The sequence below is a fragment of the Bombus fervidus genome, chromosome 17, assembly GCF_041682495.2.
Source record: "Bombus fervidus isolate BK054 chromosome 17, iyBomFerv1, whole genome shotgun sequence".
Taxonomy (NCBI): Eukaryota; Metazoa; Arthropoda; class Insecta; order Hymenoptera; family Apidae; genus Bombus; species Bombus fervidus.
Window position 1 is genome coordinate 8291724 of NC_091533.1, and position 16774 is coordinate 8308497.

The window sequence follows — 16774 nt, forward strand, 5'->3', positions numbered from 1 at the left end:
AGTTTTCTTACGAAAGTTCTTTTACGACTATTACAGATTTGCACACGATTTTACAAGCAAATCTGAGCTGCACCATTTTCTTTTTTCTTCATTCACTATTGCAAAACATTCGGTAAAACGAATTGAAGTATCTCAAAAATATAAAATGTCCTCCCAAGCCTATCTCCCCATGAAGATCAACAAAACCGCTGACCAAACAAACCTGGTTTCGAGATTCGTGCTAAGAGGGCAAGCCGAAACTAGCGTGGTAGGAACGCGTGCACGGAATTGGACTACAAGCCGCTATTCACGTGGACCAATTATAGAATACAGTAGCAAGTTTGCAGCAACGAAACTTTATCCGTCACGGTCTTTGTCGCGAAACGGAATCCAAAACCAGCTGATTAAATAATTCTAAACACGAGTATTCTCTTAGGCAGGCTACTTTTTTTACAGGAATATTTTTCATTTTCTAGAAAGTAGCGCAGGATCGAAAATAAAAAAGGTACATTTTTTTTTTAATTTTTATCGACGAAAAACGATCAAAGCACGTCTCAACTTCTAAAATTAAAGAAGAATTTTACTAGTTCGTTCAAACTATTTTCCTGAAACATTTGTCGCACGAAAAAAAAGTTAGGAAATAGAATATAAAACATACTGCTTGTCTAGATCTACATCTTTTATCTGACACGTTTCTTGACATAATCTATAACTTGGAAGGCAATCGAATAAAACCGACTTATATATATTTAGATAATCATTAAAATGTTTAAGAACCTAGGGGCACGCTTTCCCCTTATCCAACCTAGCTCTAATCGTGTGCAGATTAGTTTTCGTATTAATCGGAATTCTTCTAGAGGGTGACGTGAAAAAATCCAAAAGTCGAAAATAATAGACATCCTCGTCTATATATACCCAACAAATTTTCAACTGCGATTTTCTCGAAAATAAAAGGCCACGCGAAAAAATGTTCTATATCTTCGATTTATTTTTTCACGTAGAGTCGCTCCCTTGCTGATTGTATCATAGTTACTGGAACAGTCTATATGAAGGGAGAACATTTCGTTGAGCCAGCGATCGTAAAAACCTTTTACAACGTAGAAACTAGTTTGCGCGTCCGAAAACGCGACTGACCAGAAAATCGGAAACAGGTGGCAGCTGTTTAACTAGCAGGGCCGGCTGTTCGTAGCAAGACAAGGCAACGCACGTAATTGCGTTAACAAATATCGCGAAGCGCGCGGTACGAGGCACGTTCGAATGAGAAAATTGGGTCGCGCAATTATTTTGAGCGACATGCCTGAGAAAACAAGATGAATCGTGCCGTGGGATAAGCGAGATAAAGAGAAGAAAGAGATTTCACTGAGGAAAATTCAGTTTGATTTTTAATCTCTTTGATTTTCTACGGAACTTTTCGTCTTTTGAAAGAGAATTATTTAACGAAAATGAGAATGACTTTTTAACGAAAGAAAGCTAAATCAGGCGAGGGGTGAACATTATTATTATTACTATCATTATTTATGTAAGAGTGGCACTCTTTCGTACAAGAAGAATACAATAATATAAAATGAACAAATAATTAAGATTACTAATAATAATAGGTCTAATAATAATAAATGGCGCGGAAATATTACGTATAGCATTTCTAGCATTTTTCTGAAATGCAGAAAACGATCCGCGAAAAAGGTCTAATCGATGGGCAAGTAAATTAGCATGTTCGTAAATATGATTAATGCAAATACTAGAGGCATAATTAGTTCTGCACAAGAAAATGTGGAATATTGGGAATCTCCTAAAAGACCGGGATAGAGCAGTAAGCTTAACAAATTGAAGAATCTCTGGGCAGTTGGTATAATGGTTTACAATTTTGTATACGAATATAGCATGAGCCGTGAATCTCTGTTGCTCTAAGGTGAATAATCCCAGGGGTATTAACAGCGGGTCGAAATTATGGCAAGAGATGGAAACGTGCTTTGTCATTTTGTGGGAAAAGGACGTAGAAACCTACGTCGAATCCTCTGAATGGAGACAACATGCGTGATGTGCAAAGGATTTCAGATGGAAGAGCGATATTCCAGATGCGGGAGAATCAAAGCGGTGTACAGGATTCTGAAATTTATGGATTCCTAAAATTTGCGCGCTTTCTTGTAATAAGATCAAGGACTCGAATATATATTTTCAAGTATATGTATGAATATATATTATTTATGAAAGACTATCTATTTTCTGGTAAAATTAATACGTTCGGATTTTCATACGAATTAACAATTTTTGTGAAATTTAAGATTTGATGTAAATTTCATAAGGTAAAGTAATAAAAGTGCCACTTGTCGGTGCAAGAATGTCGTAACAATTCGTCATTGATTGTATATCGCGATTATATTAAGTTTTAAATGTATCATCATTTCATACAGAATAAAAACTACATAGAGTTGTGTCCACTCTGCCACGTTAATAAAATTTCTAACTTCATATGAAAACTATTTCTTCAAAAATAAAAAGTATGTAAGTACTGATTTCTAGTAACGTCTGAATTCTTAATTTATATTTATGGTGAAATGTTAAAAGATCTTATGAGAAATCGAAAAGATTGCATTATAGAGAGTGGTTACAGGTTTAGGAGCTCTCACTTGCGGCCAAGTTTACGTCGTAACATTCTTCCTAAGAGAGTGAAAGGAAATGTATGTATCTTATGTATCCTAAATAGGTTCGCTCGTGAATTGGAACGCACACACACAGTAGTGCGCTATCTCTTTCTTCATTTGTATACTATATGTATATTCATGGAACACAAATAAGTTGAAGGCAGCAAATAATTTATTTAAATGTTTGAAGCGTCAGTGGGACATAATATGTAACAACAACAATAATAATACGTAGTAAATTTTATATTGTATATTTAGATTAATAATTTATATATATATAATATAATAATATATATAAATTTTAAATATCCAATATGGATTGAAAAATCTAAAACATTGAGGGGATATATATTTTATAAAATAAAATGTAAAAATACTCAAATTCTCAACGTGTATCTAAAGTTTTAAGATTAAATTTCGCACTTACAATTTCTAACGTTTCAAATCTGGAAACTATAAGTATAATATATCTATATACTATATTCTGGTTGTATATGCTATATTTTAGATAGACGATAAAGATACAATCTAGAATAATGAAACATATGAAAGGTATAGAAAATATTCCTTATCTTGCAAATTTCTTTTGTTTCTTTTTTTCACACGACGGTTATATAGCAATCTAATCGTAGAACTGCTTGGATAAATATAATGTAGAAAATATTCAGGGCAGTAAATTCGAGCGATTCTAGTTTTAGAAAACGTTGATCGGCACTAGGGATGAAAGATCTAGACCCTAAAATAAATCTTGGCTAACAAATTAGAATTGACCATAATACACGGCCCCGTGCAAAATCTCGAACGTTAAAGTAATTGTGTTAAAAGTTGTGCAGTTAAACATCAAGTGCGAAGAAGTTCGTAGGAGTTAGCAGTTTTGCCCGTTTAAGGCTATCGAGTGGTAAAACTCATTATGCGTGTTATGCGAAACACTCTGAAATTTCATTAGCATTGTAATGACATTCACCTACCATGGTTATGTTGGTAAAGTTTGCAAGCAATCTGAAAATATAAATAGAAATTAGAAGATATTTAATGCAAGTATATATATATTTCGCAGAAATCACAAAAGTAATTGATAAGTTAATTAATAAACTTCGATATTCAAAGAGACTATATTTAAAACTTATTACATGCTATACGACTGCTGACTAATTCTTTACTGATATACATTTTCCGATTGACCTCAAATTTGACCGATATAATCGTTACAATCGCGTCTCATTATCATAGACCTCGTAAAATTTTCGATGCAAGAAACGTACAGAAAATATCCAGATATTAGCTATATAGTATAGTTAGTTAGCTATTTAGGATATATAGTTATTGTTATATACCTAGTCGCTAGCAGGCGAAACATATTTCTTTTCAAGTTTTATATTTTAAGATACATTTGTAACAACATGAATTTACATAAATACCCGCGCTCTACTCGTTCCTGTGATAATCAAATTTCGAAAAGTCTTATATTATTTGCGTGTTTTATTAACACACACGATGTATATATAAAAATTTTTACAGTAGGTATTCGAATATTTTCAAGAGCCACTCTATATACACACCCACACGTAGTTCATATGCATCGTTAAAAAAGAGGCAAATTCGGTGCTCAGTTTTGACGGGCAGTTCGTCAATTGATACGGTACATCGACAGCTAACATTCTGACAGTGGCGAGAATCGTGAAACCAGCTTTCGTGAGTGCTTTCAGAGGAGAAACCGAGGCGACGGGAGCGGAATTTCAATTCTTCCGGTGAAACGGGCGCGCGGCTGCAACCGGAGCTTTCCGGGATATCGATACGGGGACCTGAACAACTCTTTTCTATTCGGGATCGACGAGACAGACCAGGTGTGTCCACGTGACCTTCCTCGAATTGACACCGTAGATGCGAGCTCTTTCGAACAGCAAGCAACGAGGGGGATTTCGCGGTATGCTCGCTTCGCGAAACCTTCGTGAAACGGTATGCGAATGTCTTTCGACGTGGACAGATTTTGAATTCCATTTATCCTTGGGGATATAAATATTTATATGTAACTGGAAAGGAAGTGGGAAAGTATCTCTTATAGTTAATTAAAGAATTTAAAGATTTGTAGAATATAGAATTAAAGAATTTGAAGATAAAATGATTTTGTTAGCGGCAGGTTGGACCGGTTAGAGAATCTTTAGGTTTAAAAGATATCAAGCCGTGATTTCCTATTATGAATTAATCAAAGAGAATAGAAAGAGATATATTTTAAAAATAATTTTTATGAATGTTTTGTTAATTAGGTATTTATGGGTTAGTCATAGTTGGTAAATTAGTTCATTGACTTTCTGACGGGTTATTACGAAGATTTCCCATCTTTCATAATGCGGAAAGTCTAATATTTTAAAAAAATGATAGCGAACGCATCGTTTCTTACGAAATGGTATATTTATGCGAGAAATCGCGATGGCATCAAGAATCAGGCGGTGAATGGCACGCGCTAAATGCTGCGTGTGCACAGTCTTGTTTCCTTCTTCCTGTTTACTACATGTGTTCTATACGTGGTCGCATGGTCGACCGTTGGCTTTTTGCCGGCATGTCTATGCCACGACCGCCTCTTTTTTCCTTACATTTCCGCCATTGTCATTGACATAAAGCTCGTTACTCAATCTCAGTTTTCCAGGAGCGGCTCGTTTCGTCCCCGTGAATGGTTGCTTTCCTGCAATTAATGTCACCAGTTTAATTCGCTCGAATTGATCCGATTGAATTAAGCAATACCAAACAATTTTCTTAATTACTGTTTCTCGGTTTATTCGTACGATATGGTTCTTAGATAGTTTAAATGAGTTCGTTCGATAGAACTAGCCGAATTGAAACAAGCTTTATTACATTATAAATATATGTATCAGCAACTTCAAAAGAAATAAAATTTCGTTCCTTACACGCAACCATTTTAATGTTGCGTATATTAAAATACTGTTTATTTAATGTTTTTTTATTAAATTACAATTAATTAATGTTGCGTATAATAAAGCAGCATCGAATAAAATTTAACTGTGACGCATAACATGTTTGCAAAAATATTCCAAGCGATAAAAGTTGTCATAAACATGGCGAGAATATATATGTACACAGGATGTATCAGTAACTCTGTTACAAAGCAATATTTCCGCTACTCTTTACGATACGATGAAATGTTTCAGCAATGAATTATCGTATTATTAATAGTAACAGAGATATCGTTTTGTAACATAGTTATTGAGACACCCTGTATGTACGTATATCTAAAGTAAAGCAGCGCAGCGTGGTGAACAGAGTGGGAGGAGGACGTTGAGGGTTGAACTGTGCTCTCATCAACTGTCCTCTGCATGATGTCATTACTTAATTAAGATGCAAACTGCTTTCTAACTTGAACGCGGCCAAACTGTTGGTAATATCGTCACTTCGCTTAGCCACTACTTCCTACCTAGGTTCAGCTCCTCGTTTCGCCTTGTTCATCCATTTCACGTGAAAAAGGCCGCGAAACAACGAACCACGAAGGACGGTGTGAAAGAGCGTTATGTTCCTCCGTTGTTTCAACGAGCCATAAGCCGTGGCAGTTCCTTTCTGAACTTCCTACCACTCGATAATGGTTTCTTTGGTCTTTTACGACGATCGAAGATTTTACAACGGAAACTCCCACCCCCCTGCAACGGTCTAATGGGAATTTACATAATTCGGCGTTTAACTCGTTGCAGATTGTTTCAGGTCGCAACAAGGTGATAAATTATAATTAGCAGATTGTGGATTTATGCAAAATTTAAAGACGCAAAAATGGATTATAAAACGGATAAATGCATTAAATTTAGAAAAGTGGTATATTTGTCATAATCTTTTCATAAATGAAATAAATTATTATTTGGATTCCATGCTTTCCCCTATATTCACAAAGATATAAATTTGCATAAAAATCTGATTAGAATTTGTATAGCATTATCGTAGTATGACATTGAGATAATCTAACGTCTTTTCTAGCAAACAGTCGCAAGAGTGGAATAATTGCTAGTGTATTAGGTTGGTTCATAAACCTAATTCATAATTCTAACTTTGACTTCGATTAAAATTCAATTTCGACCTCTCTTACGTTACAGAAAACAGACATTGATAGTTGTGTTCTTGATATTCTTATAATAACGATTTAGATTGATAGAAACTTTTCTCCAAATGGATGAATCAGAAATATAAAACTCAAAGCTAATTTCCATCGCCTGTCGCTAATACAGAAGTGTTACAAATGTATTTAAATCAGGTGATTATAATAAATATCTCGTATACGAATTGACGAAAGAGAAGCGAAATTTTCATCAGCTAGCAACGATATCGTTTTCCAAGATAATTGGCCGCATTTTTTCAAAATAATATCCGCACGATATGGTTATCGATACCGCTTTATCAGGGTTTGTTTGCACTCGGAATGAATTCATTGGAGTTTTCAATATTCTCTGTGCAATACTTTATTCAAAAAGATAAAAGAAATCTTTGGAAAGAGATATTGGAAAATCCGTAGAATATTTTTGGCACGAAAGAGATACAGCGTATTTAATACGTCGATTTTTTTGCCAGATATTCAACATCGCGTGTGTTATCCTATTGAAATTTTTTCGAACATACAGGATCGAATAAATTATGAAATTATTCCGCTGGATAATCCTTTGATCATTTGAAATAATGTATTTTTATCGTGTTTCTTGATCAACATTTTTAATCTACTTATCTCTGCAAAAGTCACCTTCGTTGAAATAAATAAAATGTTAATCTCGATATGCAGATAGGTACACGTGGAAATTATTACGACGCATGATCAAATATTTATTCTCAATTTATAAAAACATGTACGAAATAACTAAAACAAACGTGCAGATAAATAATATGTATATGATATATGATTTTTTCTTGTATGGATAAAAAGATATCCAAAGAGAGAAAGAAATACGCGAGATATTAACCATCCTAGAGGGAAAAACTATTTCAGTTTAGACGAAGCCAAGCCTCTACTACCAAAGTTCTAAAACCAAAGAGTCAACGAAAATGTACTCGTCATACCTTTCACGAGAAATATTTCAGTCAGAAAAATTCAAATAATATGACAACGTTACTTGAACAATCGTGAATGCATAGAACTGTAGATCAAATATTCGTAGCATACTTAACGACACAACACAAAAGTATTGTAAAACGAACCTTGGGGACCGATGATTTCTTTACAAGTAAACGGGATTGAATTTCGTGCTGTAGAAGGTTTCTTTTAAAAGACCGCGACAGCCACGTACACTTTTTACCGCTTGTGCTTGGACGAGCAGTTTTCCAATTCGATAAAGCGTTCCACGAAGGACGCATTTCCGACGTCGTTGAAATGTCGTCGGGGCGGAAAAGAATTTTTCTGTGCGTAAGAACGAGAGAGAGTAGGAGAGAGAGGAGGGGGTAACCACGGTTTCTGTGCATCGCATTATGCAACCCATGGAATTGTAGAATGCGTATTTCATGGCAATGTTTCCAAATTGTTCGCGAAAATGCGTCACGACTCACCCTTTCGTCTCGTCATACCACAAATTGCGCGTTTATTCGGATAATAAATGTACACTCTTTTCACAGGTATTGAGACACTTTTTGGTTTCATATAAAATATGATTGATAATTCGTTTAACACGTAATTGCCACACGCCGAATGGTTTTCAAATAGCGCTGAAGAGTTGATGATTTTTTAAGAAAAAAAAAAAAAAAAACAAAATTGAAAGAAATAGTGAAACAGTTGCAGAGTGAAATTTTGTTCATAACAAGTCAGCGAAAAGCATTCTAAATATGTGAGATGATAAATTTCGCGGATTCCCAAGCACGAAACGCATTCATGGCATTATGAGTAGGTACTTGTTGCATTGAGTAATGGTCCATTTTCTATTGTGCATTTTCTATTGTTCGCAGCAAAATATCTTGAAAAATTTTATTAAAAGATGCGAAGAAAATTTGTATTAACTAGAATTCGTGTCATGTTTGAAGTTTAATTTCAAATACACGTAGTGTACGTGGTTGCAAAGCATCCATAAGAATGGACTTTTGTACAGTTTATGAAACGATTATACGAAACATTGTCGGTGTTTATACAATATTATGAATATTATCTAACAATATATACGATCGTCATTTGAAATCTGGGAAATTCTTATGTACAATTTTCATCAACCGATCTCTATAAAAAGTTACAGATATATAAAGAGTCACAGTAATTGTCATATAAAATCAATTTTAGCTTACTCTGAATCTTAATCTATTTAACATCATAATAAACAGAGAGAAACGCAAGTCTAATTATCTCGAAAATTCAAATGCCGGCACAAACGATATTTAATTCACATAAACGTTCTCATAAGCCATTCTGAAACCGCTGAAATAAATAAACTTCAATGAAATCCGATAGAATTCGCTAACGAAATTCCGATAGAACGCTTGAATCGCACGAATTGTTTCCTTTCGGTAAATTCACCGACTCTACCCAATTGCCGAGACGCAAAGTAAATTCGGCATTCATTACACCGAGTCGTTTGTTCGTTGATTTCTACCCGGTTTTCTTTCAAGTTTCGTGTAAATTTTAAAATCTACACTTGCGAACTGGAACCTTTCGTATCGCTTAATAATAAGTACTTTCGTATGATTACAAAAGTTTGATTTTATGAAAACTAAATGTTGTATCTGGTAAAAAACTGCTTCATTGTAAGACAATGTATATATATATATGCCAATACCGTCTATAACGATCAAGTATTTATATGTGTACATGTATCTAATTTTGACAAAAATGTGATAATTGATCGATAATCGACAACAGAAATCGCACTTTCTCGTTTCATCGATTTTCATTCGCTTGAGAGAACGTAACCAATTACGCGGCTATGCTCCGCGCGATCGATCCGTCAAATCGAATACAATATCCGCTAACTACTAACTCATTAGAATCCTATTATACGCACTGGTAATGGTGTCCATAATTATATTAGCTGATGCTTCGACTACGGTTAGCCACTCGCTTCTTCAAACACGATGGCGATCCGTCGTCGAACATGATTAATGGGAGAAGCTACGAGAGAATTTCTATAGATTGAATATCTCCATTTTATCGATCAAATTAAAATTGATATCTTAAGTGTTTTGAAAAATATGCAAAATTTATTTATTTATAAATTTATTTTAATGAATATTTTACGTCCAGAAAATATGTTTCGTATGTACGGACACCAACACTTTTTTCAAATACCAACATCATTACTGTTATCGAGTATTCGGAAAATGAAAAGTCGCATTAGTTTCCTAAGTCGTGTGGTTCCCAAGGTGCGATGTCAGTCCAGGCAAGGGTTTGCTATCGTTGGTCGCCGGCTTAATGCATTTACAACGTCGCGACCATAAAACCGAGGCACTAAGGGGTTAACCGGGCCACGTATCGCTTTCTAAGGGCCAGCTAGCACTCCTCGATTCCCTTGAGAAAGAGGCAAGGCGTAGTTTCGATGCTCGTTGCCGGTTAAAAGCTCAGGTGCTCTATCCAACATCATAGACGTAGTGAAAGCAGAGGAAGCTTCGTTTAAAGCGGACCAAACTTTGCCCAAAAGGTCGAAGTGGTTTCTGTACCTCGGTTATCATCGATTTACCAGCTTCCAATACTTTACGAACGACAATAAACGATTTCTAAGATGATATGATTTTCTGACTAAGAAAAATATGTAGTATGTGAAATTATGTCAATCTATGTATAGTATAAAGGATGTTTCGTAAAAGTTTTATTAGAAAATTTCTAGAATCAACGAATTTACAATAGAACGTAATTAATATAATTTGCCTATGATTAACTTAATTCCAGTGAGAAGACCAATTTCTAAGACATTAAGCCCAACTTCTATTTTCGGCTTGGTCAGAAACAAACTAGCTTTGATCGAACAAAATTTACTTTGGTAGAGGAACTTACTACTCTTGTACAATCAACCTTTGCTCGGTTACACTACAATTCTCTATCCCGTCCAGTACACGCTTGCTTTCCTTCGATAGTGGCTTGGCGTGGCTCTCTGTCGTTTGCCTCACAGAGGCAAAACCGTAGTCGAGATTCTGTTTGCGGTTAAGTTCTGGGACTGTTTGAACGAGGAGGTTTCTAGCGTCGATGTCTCTACATTTGTGTAGGCACAGGTAGAAAGGAAACGGAACGCGATAGGAACAGTTGAAAGACGTCACCATTCAGAGCGTTGATAGTCGCAACTCTTGCTATTCCTTTTATTTTATTATCAATTTTCCTCTCCACTCGTCCAACTGTTTAATCATTTCAATCCTAAAACGGTATCATTGAGTTATAAATGATAATAATCTATATCAGGTTACTAAATTTTTCGGTATTTTTTATTTTCTATTCTACACTTTTTACGATAAAGATTATTAATACAAGCCTGAAATTGTAACACTGGTTTAGTTCACGGTGATAGTCTTTTGATAAATTTGATAAATCAACAGTAACAACATAATATTGAAATTGTAATATCTTCTAGCTTAATGATTTTTTTAACTGAATTACAGACTTTTTTTTATAAAAATTGAGTCGCATCGACAAATATAGCAAAGAGTATATGGTTTCATTTAAAGTAATTTTAATGTGTTTACGTATAAAAACTAATATGTAACATCAAAATGTGTCCCGTTTGAAAAGATTCTACTTTGATCTACAACATTTTTCGCTAAGCGTAGTAATATCTCAGATACCTCATCTGTTGTATTTTTTTATTTTGACTTGATTAGTACCAGTTTTGCACATCAGGAGTCATTAGTTCTGATGTTAAATTGTGCATAATAGGCGGTGACTGGAATAACGAATCGGTGAATGTCTGAAATCCCGGGGATCTTAAGCATTCTGCCTTCCTTCATAATTGAGAGGTTAGGAAGATGATGCTATAGGTTAACGGAGGGACTAGGTCTAAGGCGAGCAGAACCTGTGTCCACAAATTGTTCGTGTATATCATGGGTCGTGGGCTTAAACACATACATGTATCGCCATTGATCGTGTGGTTCTAATTGATCCGGACCTCAGAAATGCAAACCTCCTGCAGCTATAAAGCAATTTACGAACTAATTTTTAGATCGAAATGGTCGTGGACCGTAGCATAAAAATGCTAATTAAATCCAACCAAATAAAACGTAACGCAAACTTAGAAAAAGAAAATAAATAAAAATTAATTAAAACGACTACTCTATTTTGGATGTTTTATATAATTTTATATATGATATGCATTTTGTGTAGCACTAAAATTTCCATAAGTAGGTACATAACAATTCTAAATTCAGTAAAATTATAGTAGCTATTCCATAAATACATTAACAAAAGAAAATAAATAAAAATCTCAACGATCGTCCCTTTGCACCATTAGAATACTATTCTCTCTTCCCATAATAAGAGCGTAACCGCAACATCGAAGAACATCGATAGAACTACTACGTGAACTACGGAACCGTCCACTGAATAAACCACACTCGTCTTTGACCACTTTCTCTACGTTTCTCTATGTCGAGCTTCTCAAACGACAGAGACGATCTCGAAATGAAAAGCTGTAGAATAAGTCCAAAAAGAAAACACACAGAGAATAGACAGACTAGTGAAATTGAAACAGTATTGTGACGTATCCAGTGTCTACTTGCACACTCATTTATCCTAGCTGCTCCGTTTCGTCCACTTCCTCTGTTTTTGGCGCTATTTCATGTCTTTGTTCACTGTTGCACACGGTGTTTCAAAATTGAGCTGCAACGATAGGAATAGGACAGTAGAAGTATTTATTAAAGCAAACAAAAAAGGCTTAACAAATGGGTCATTTATTATGAAGTTTTACGGCTCTTCAATAGATTTCGGTACATTTCGTTTGGAATAAATGTCAGGAACGAGGGAAATACTTACGACAGACAATGTACGATGTATTTTACTGCTTAACAGGCCTCTAATAACGTGTCAAATGGTCTATTTTCAAACGTAGCTGGCTTTAAAAATGATTTATAATCGAAATTGACGAGTTGCGAGACAAATTAATCAGCTTGATTGAAATAGCGAATTCTTATGCGTCTATGGAATATCGAAAAGCGTAAAGACGTATAGGATGTACAAAAATGCGTGTATAAAATATTCAAAGAACTCTTTTCTTATAATATTACAACACATATTATTTATAATATTTAATAAGTGAAACAAATCTCTGGTTAGCCTCCACAATTTTTTTTTTTTTTTTTTTTTTTTTTCGGTATACGTATCCATAAAAATAGAAAGAACTGCATTTCTACTTATAACCTAAGGTTCACAGCTTCAACTGTTTGAAACACCCCGTAGAAATTGGTAGATACACAGAGAGAGAAGAGAGGAAGGCTTAGCGCGGTTAGGTTAGTTTCGAGGTTGGTTAGTTTAGGCATGTGTAACGAGGGCGTCGCAGCAGTTCCGTGGTCGCACGAACCTCGACCACCGCAGCTATTTGCTTCTGGAAACGAGACGCTTGTTTCATAAGCGAAACAAGACCGTTCCTGCGGGATGGGGGAATTTCTCTACTCGCGCGCTGCGAATCGAACGATTTCTGGAACTCCCTCTCTCCCTCGTAGAACGGGGCAGATGGTGATGAATGCGAACAGATTGCTTGCTGGAGCTTTCGTATGCGCGGTCTCCAGACTGCTCGCCAAGGAAGAAGACGCAGGACCCCATGGAATGTCCGGGACGTTGACTGATCCCACCACCGAGTGTTGTTGATGGAATGCTAGGCTTTGGATCGAACGTTTAAACGTTCCAGCTTTTCTCCCCTTTTTTCGATTTCGTCTTTTGTTTGCAGGTTAGAATGAATGGATTGGAATGAATAATAGGGCGACAAATTCTTGAGGGGAGAATTGATTCGGAGGATCTCTGATAAAAGAACCATTGTGTTTATTATACGTAACACGTAATTAAGGCTAAGTATCTTAGATTTCGTATCACTTAGTAATACTTCCATATGATTATGCCATTGCATTGGAATTATAGATCGAACGTTCAAACGTCCCAGTAAGGTCGATAGCTAAAGACGATAAAGATACTATTCTCATAACACTGTTTGTCTATAAAGTGGAATGTAAAGCTAATTAATTGTAGTATATTGTATAGATTAAGCGTACTTGAGAATGAGGACATTTCAATTAAAAGTTAACTGTGCAGTAACATACATATGTGAGAATAGATGGTGAAGATATTTATATTGACCTTCTATTATAAAAATTAATTCTTTTATTCATTGGTGTCTATTTATTCGTTACTGAATAAACGCGAATGAATTTATTTTCAAGCACCGTTTCTTTCCCATTATTATGCATCGTTTTACTTTGATAATTCATGGTAGCGATTTGTAATTTGGTTTAGTCGTTCTGGCGGCACTCGGTAACGATGTATATCGCCGAAGCGAAGTGCCTAATGAGCCATCAATATCCCAACGGTTCTTCCGCCGAATGTTCGAGAAGAAGGCGTACGTGGCAACGATCGCGGACGCTTAACAAACGCGTGGATAGTGGGGATATTGAGGACCGACAAAAAGAAAAGAATCGAATCCGATCGACAGTTAAGTTTGAACCAGGAAGCGATAAGTCGAGTTGTAACCAGCCAGATTGACTAGCGAAACCGAGAGCGATACGCGACGCGATCAAAAGAAGACACTTGTTAATAAATATATTTTTGACCTAAATATCGAGTGATTATTTAACGTACTACACTCAATATTACCCTCATAGTCTTTGAAAAACTGTCACCTAATGATTCCAGAAAATAATGTCTATGATCGATACTTTTCCTACAACGAAAAATATACGACGCATTTCAAAATAATCTTTCCAAAATTCTTCGAAAGGATTTTTCAGAATGACTCTTCAAAATGATTCTTCGAAATTGCATAAACGTCTGCAGTCTAGTTTTTGTCAAGTATTGGAAGACATTTTGACAAGCGACAGTTGTTCGACGTCTCCCAAAATAAATTTCGCTCCACGTACGAGCGATCGTTATTCACCGAGAAGAGGATGTCGTGATCCTTCATATTCCTTCTCATTTGGAATGGACGTTTTACGAGTGACAGGAAGAAACGATCGATAGTTCGATAACTGTGAGACCTGTTCTCTGGTTAAACACACGAAAAATAAAAGCATTTGACGATCATCGTGATGTCGTTTAATAAAATCATCAAAAGTCGAAGGCAAGACGTGCAAGCCTAATTAGCATAATTTTTATATAATGAATAATTTTACATCTATGCTACATACACAAAAGAACATATATATGTATTAGTATTTTAACAGGGCAGCAAAAGTTATAAGCTTTACCTGTTTTCGACTGCAAAAAGAGTCCTTTTAAAATATCCCAAATAATAATACATCTCTTAACTTTTTACGGCGAATTAGAATTGAATGTTAACTTTTTTTAACAGTTTATTATTATAGTTCTCAATCCTTTGCTAACATTCTTTTTGATGGGATTTTAGATCTTTCTCATGAAATTTTAAAAGTTGTACTTTCAAATAAGTAATGAAATTTTAGCTTAATTTTGACTGTGTCAGACATTTCTCTTGGAACTCGTCATATTGTTAAATAATTACAATTTTTAACGTTACTAGCAGACGGGCGAGAAGGGGTTGCTCTTTGTAAAGTTTTATAACGTACTGCATATTTGTAAAGTTTTAATTCACAAAAGTGCCCAGAAAAAGTTGGAGTTCTAATTGTTACGATCATTCTGATATTAATACAACGTTATGATATTCTTTGTTTTTTGCTTAAGTGGACGAATCTATAACGACGAATTATTCACTAAAACATAGCTTCTTCATTACTATCCATGATCTGTCGAAAAAGTCTTTAAATCACAACAGAAATTCTAAAAGCATTAGAACAGCACAGATATCAAGCAAATATTGCCCTAACCTGCGAGAGATTATAGAACTCTCGGATCGATTATTTATTTCTGGGCTCGCTAGTCACGTTCAAGTATATTTAATAAATTTTCAAATTCGGTTTTCTCGAAAACTAAGCCGAGAATATACAAATTTCATTTTATATCTTTTTCTTATTTTTCCATGAGCAATCACGTCGCGTCCGCTTTTACGTGTTATTCGATCAGATCCTGTATATCCACATACGTATAGTCGAATAGTCCAGCAGCAATTAATTATTCGAGTCATATCACCATATAAATTTAATGAAAGTCTTTGTTGTGCATAACGCGACGCGTCACTGCATTGTCACAACTGTATGCTAATGAAGCTTGGTAAATGATAAAGGCGTGGAGGCGCATTGATGCGCAAACACGTAGATAGGTTGAGGGGCCTTTGTTGGGGCTATGCGTTTTCATTCACGCGTTCCTACGAATTTATCGATGCCGACGTGTTTGTGCTTCGATGTAGAAACGTTATAGTACGAACTTCAGCATTTAGATTGAATGTGTTGGTTGATAGGACGCATGAAATTTATGTCTTTGCACCGGAGTTTTAATATTTAAATGTAGATTGATATCTTTCAATCGCTATGCAGCGATACAATTCAGTTGGAATTTTAATAATTTTTAAGTGTATTGTCAATATTATACATATATTTCCTTGTTTTTAACGATTAAGCATTTACAAAAAATTAGGTAAACTTGAATAATCGTTAGAAAATTATTAAAATTATCTAGAATTATACTTATAATTCTAGATAGATCTAGTTATATGTATAATCCTAATTATAAGTATCAGTCCTATACCCTTGGCGAGCAACTCTTCAGAATTTGTTTTACAGAAAGTTCTATCTTTGCATTTTACTAGTAGAAAAATAAATTTCGCGTAACTTTTGCATGTCCACTGAAGTTTACTATTTAGTATATCTATTCAAATTATTCGACATGAACATAAAAATAAGTTTGAATCGCTAAAAGGAGATTATATCGAGGGCGAATATAATACAATATACGAATGTATAATGGCAATAACTAAGCAATAACTAAGAAAATGTTTAATTTTTAATTCGAGTTTCTAATTTCCAAAGAAAATCATCCACAGACAGTTTATTAACAAAATTCGCAATTCTTTATAATATTATGATAAAATACAACATTTTTATTCAAATAGAAGAAAACCATACAAGATAATATACTTTTTTTCACAGATATACCCTAATCA

General features: G+C 34.9%; 1 protein-coding gene across 2 annotated transcripts in view; it reads left to right on the top strand.

The window, feature by feature from the left end:
• The window catches only part of Fur2 (furin-like protease 2), a 416618-nt gene that overhangs the window by 70192 nt on the left and 329652 nt on the right, over positions 1-16774 (top strand). The gene's annotated exons all lie outside the window — the stretch shown is intronic.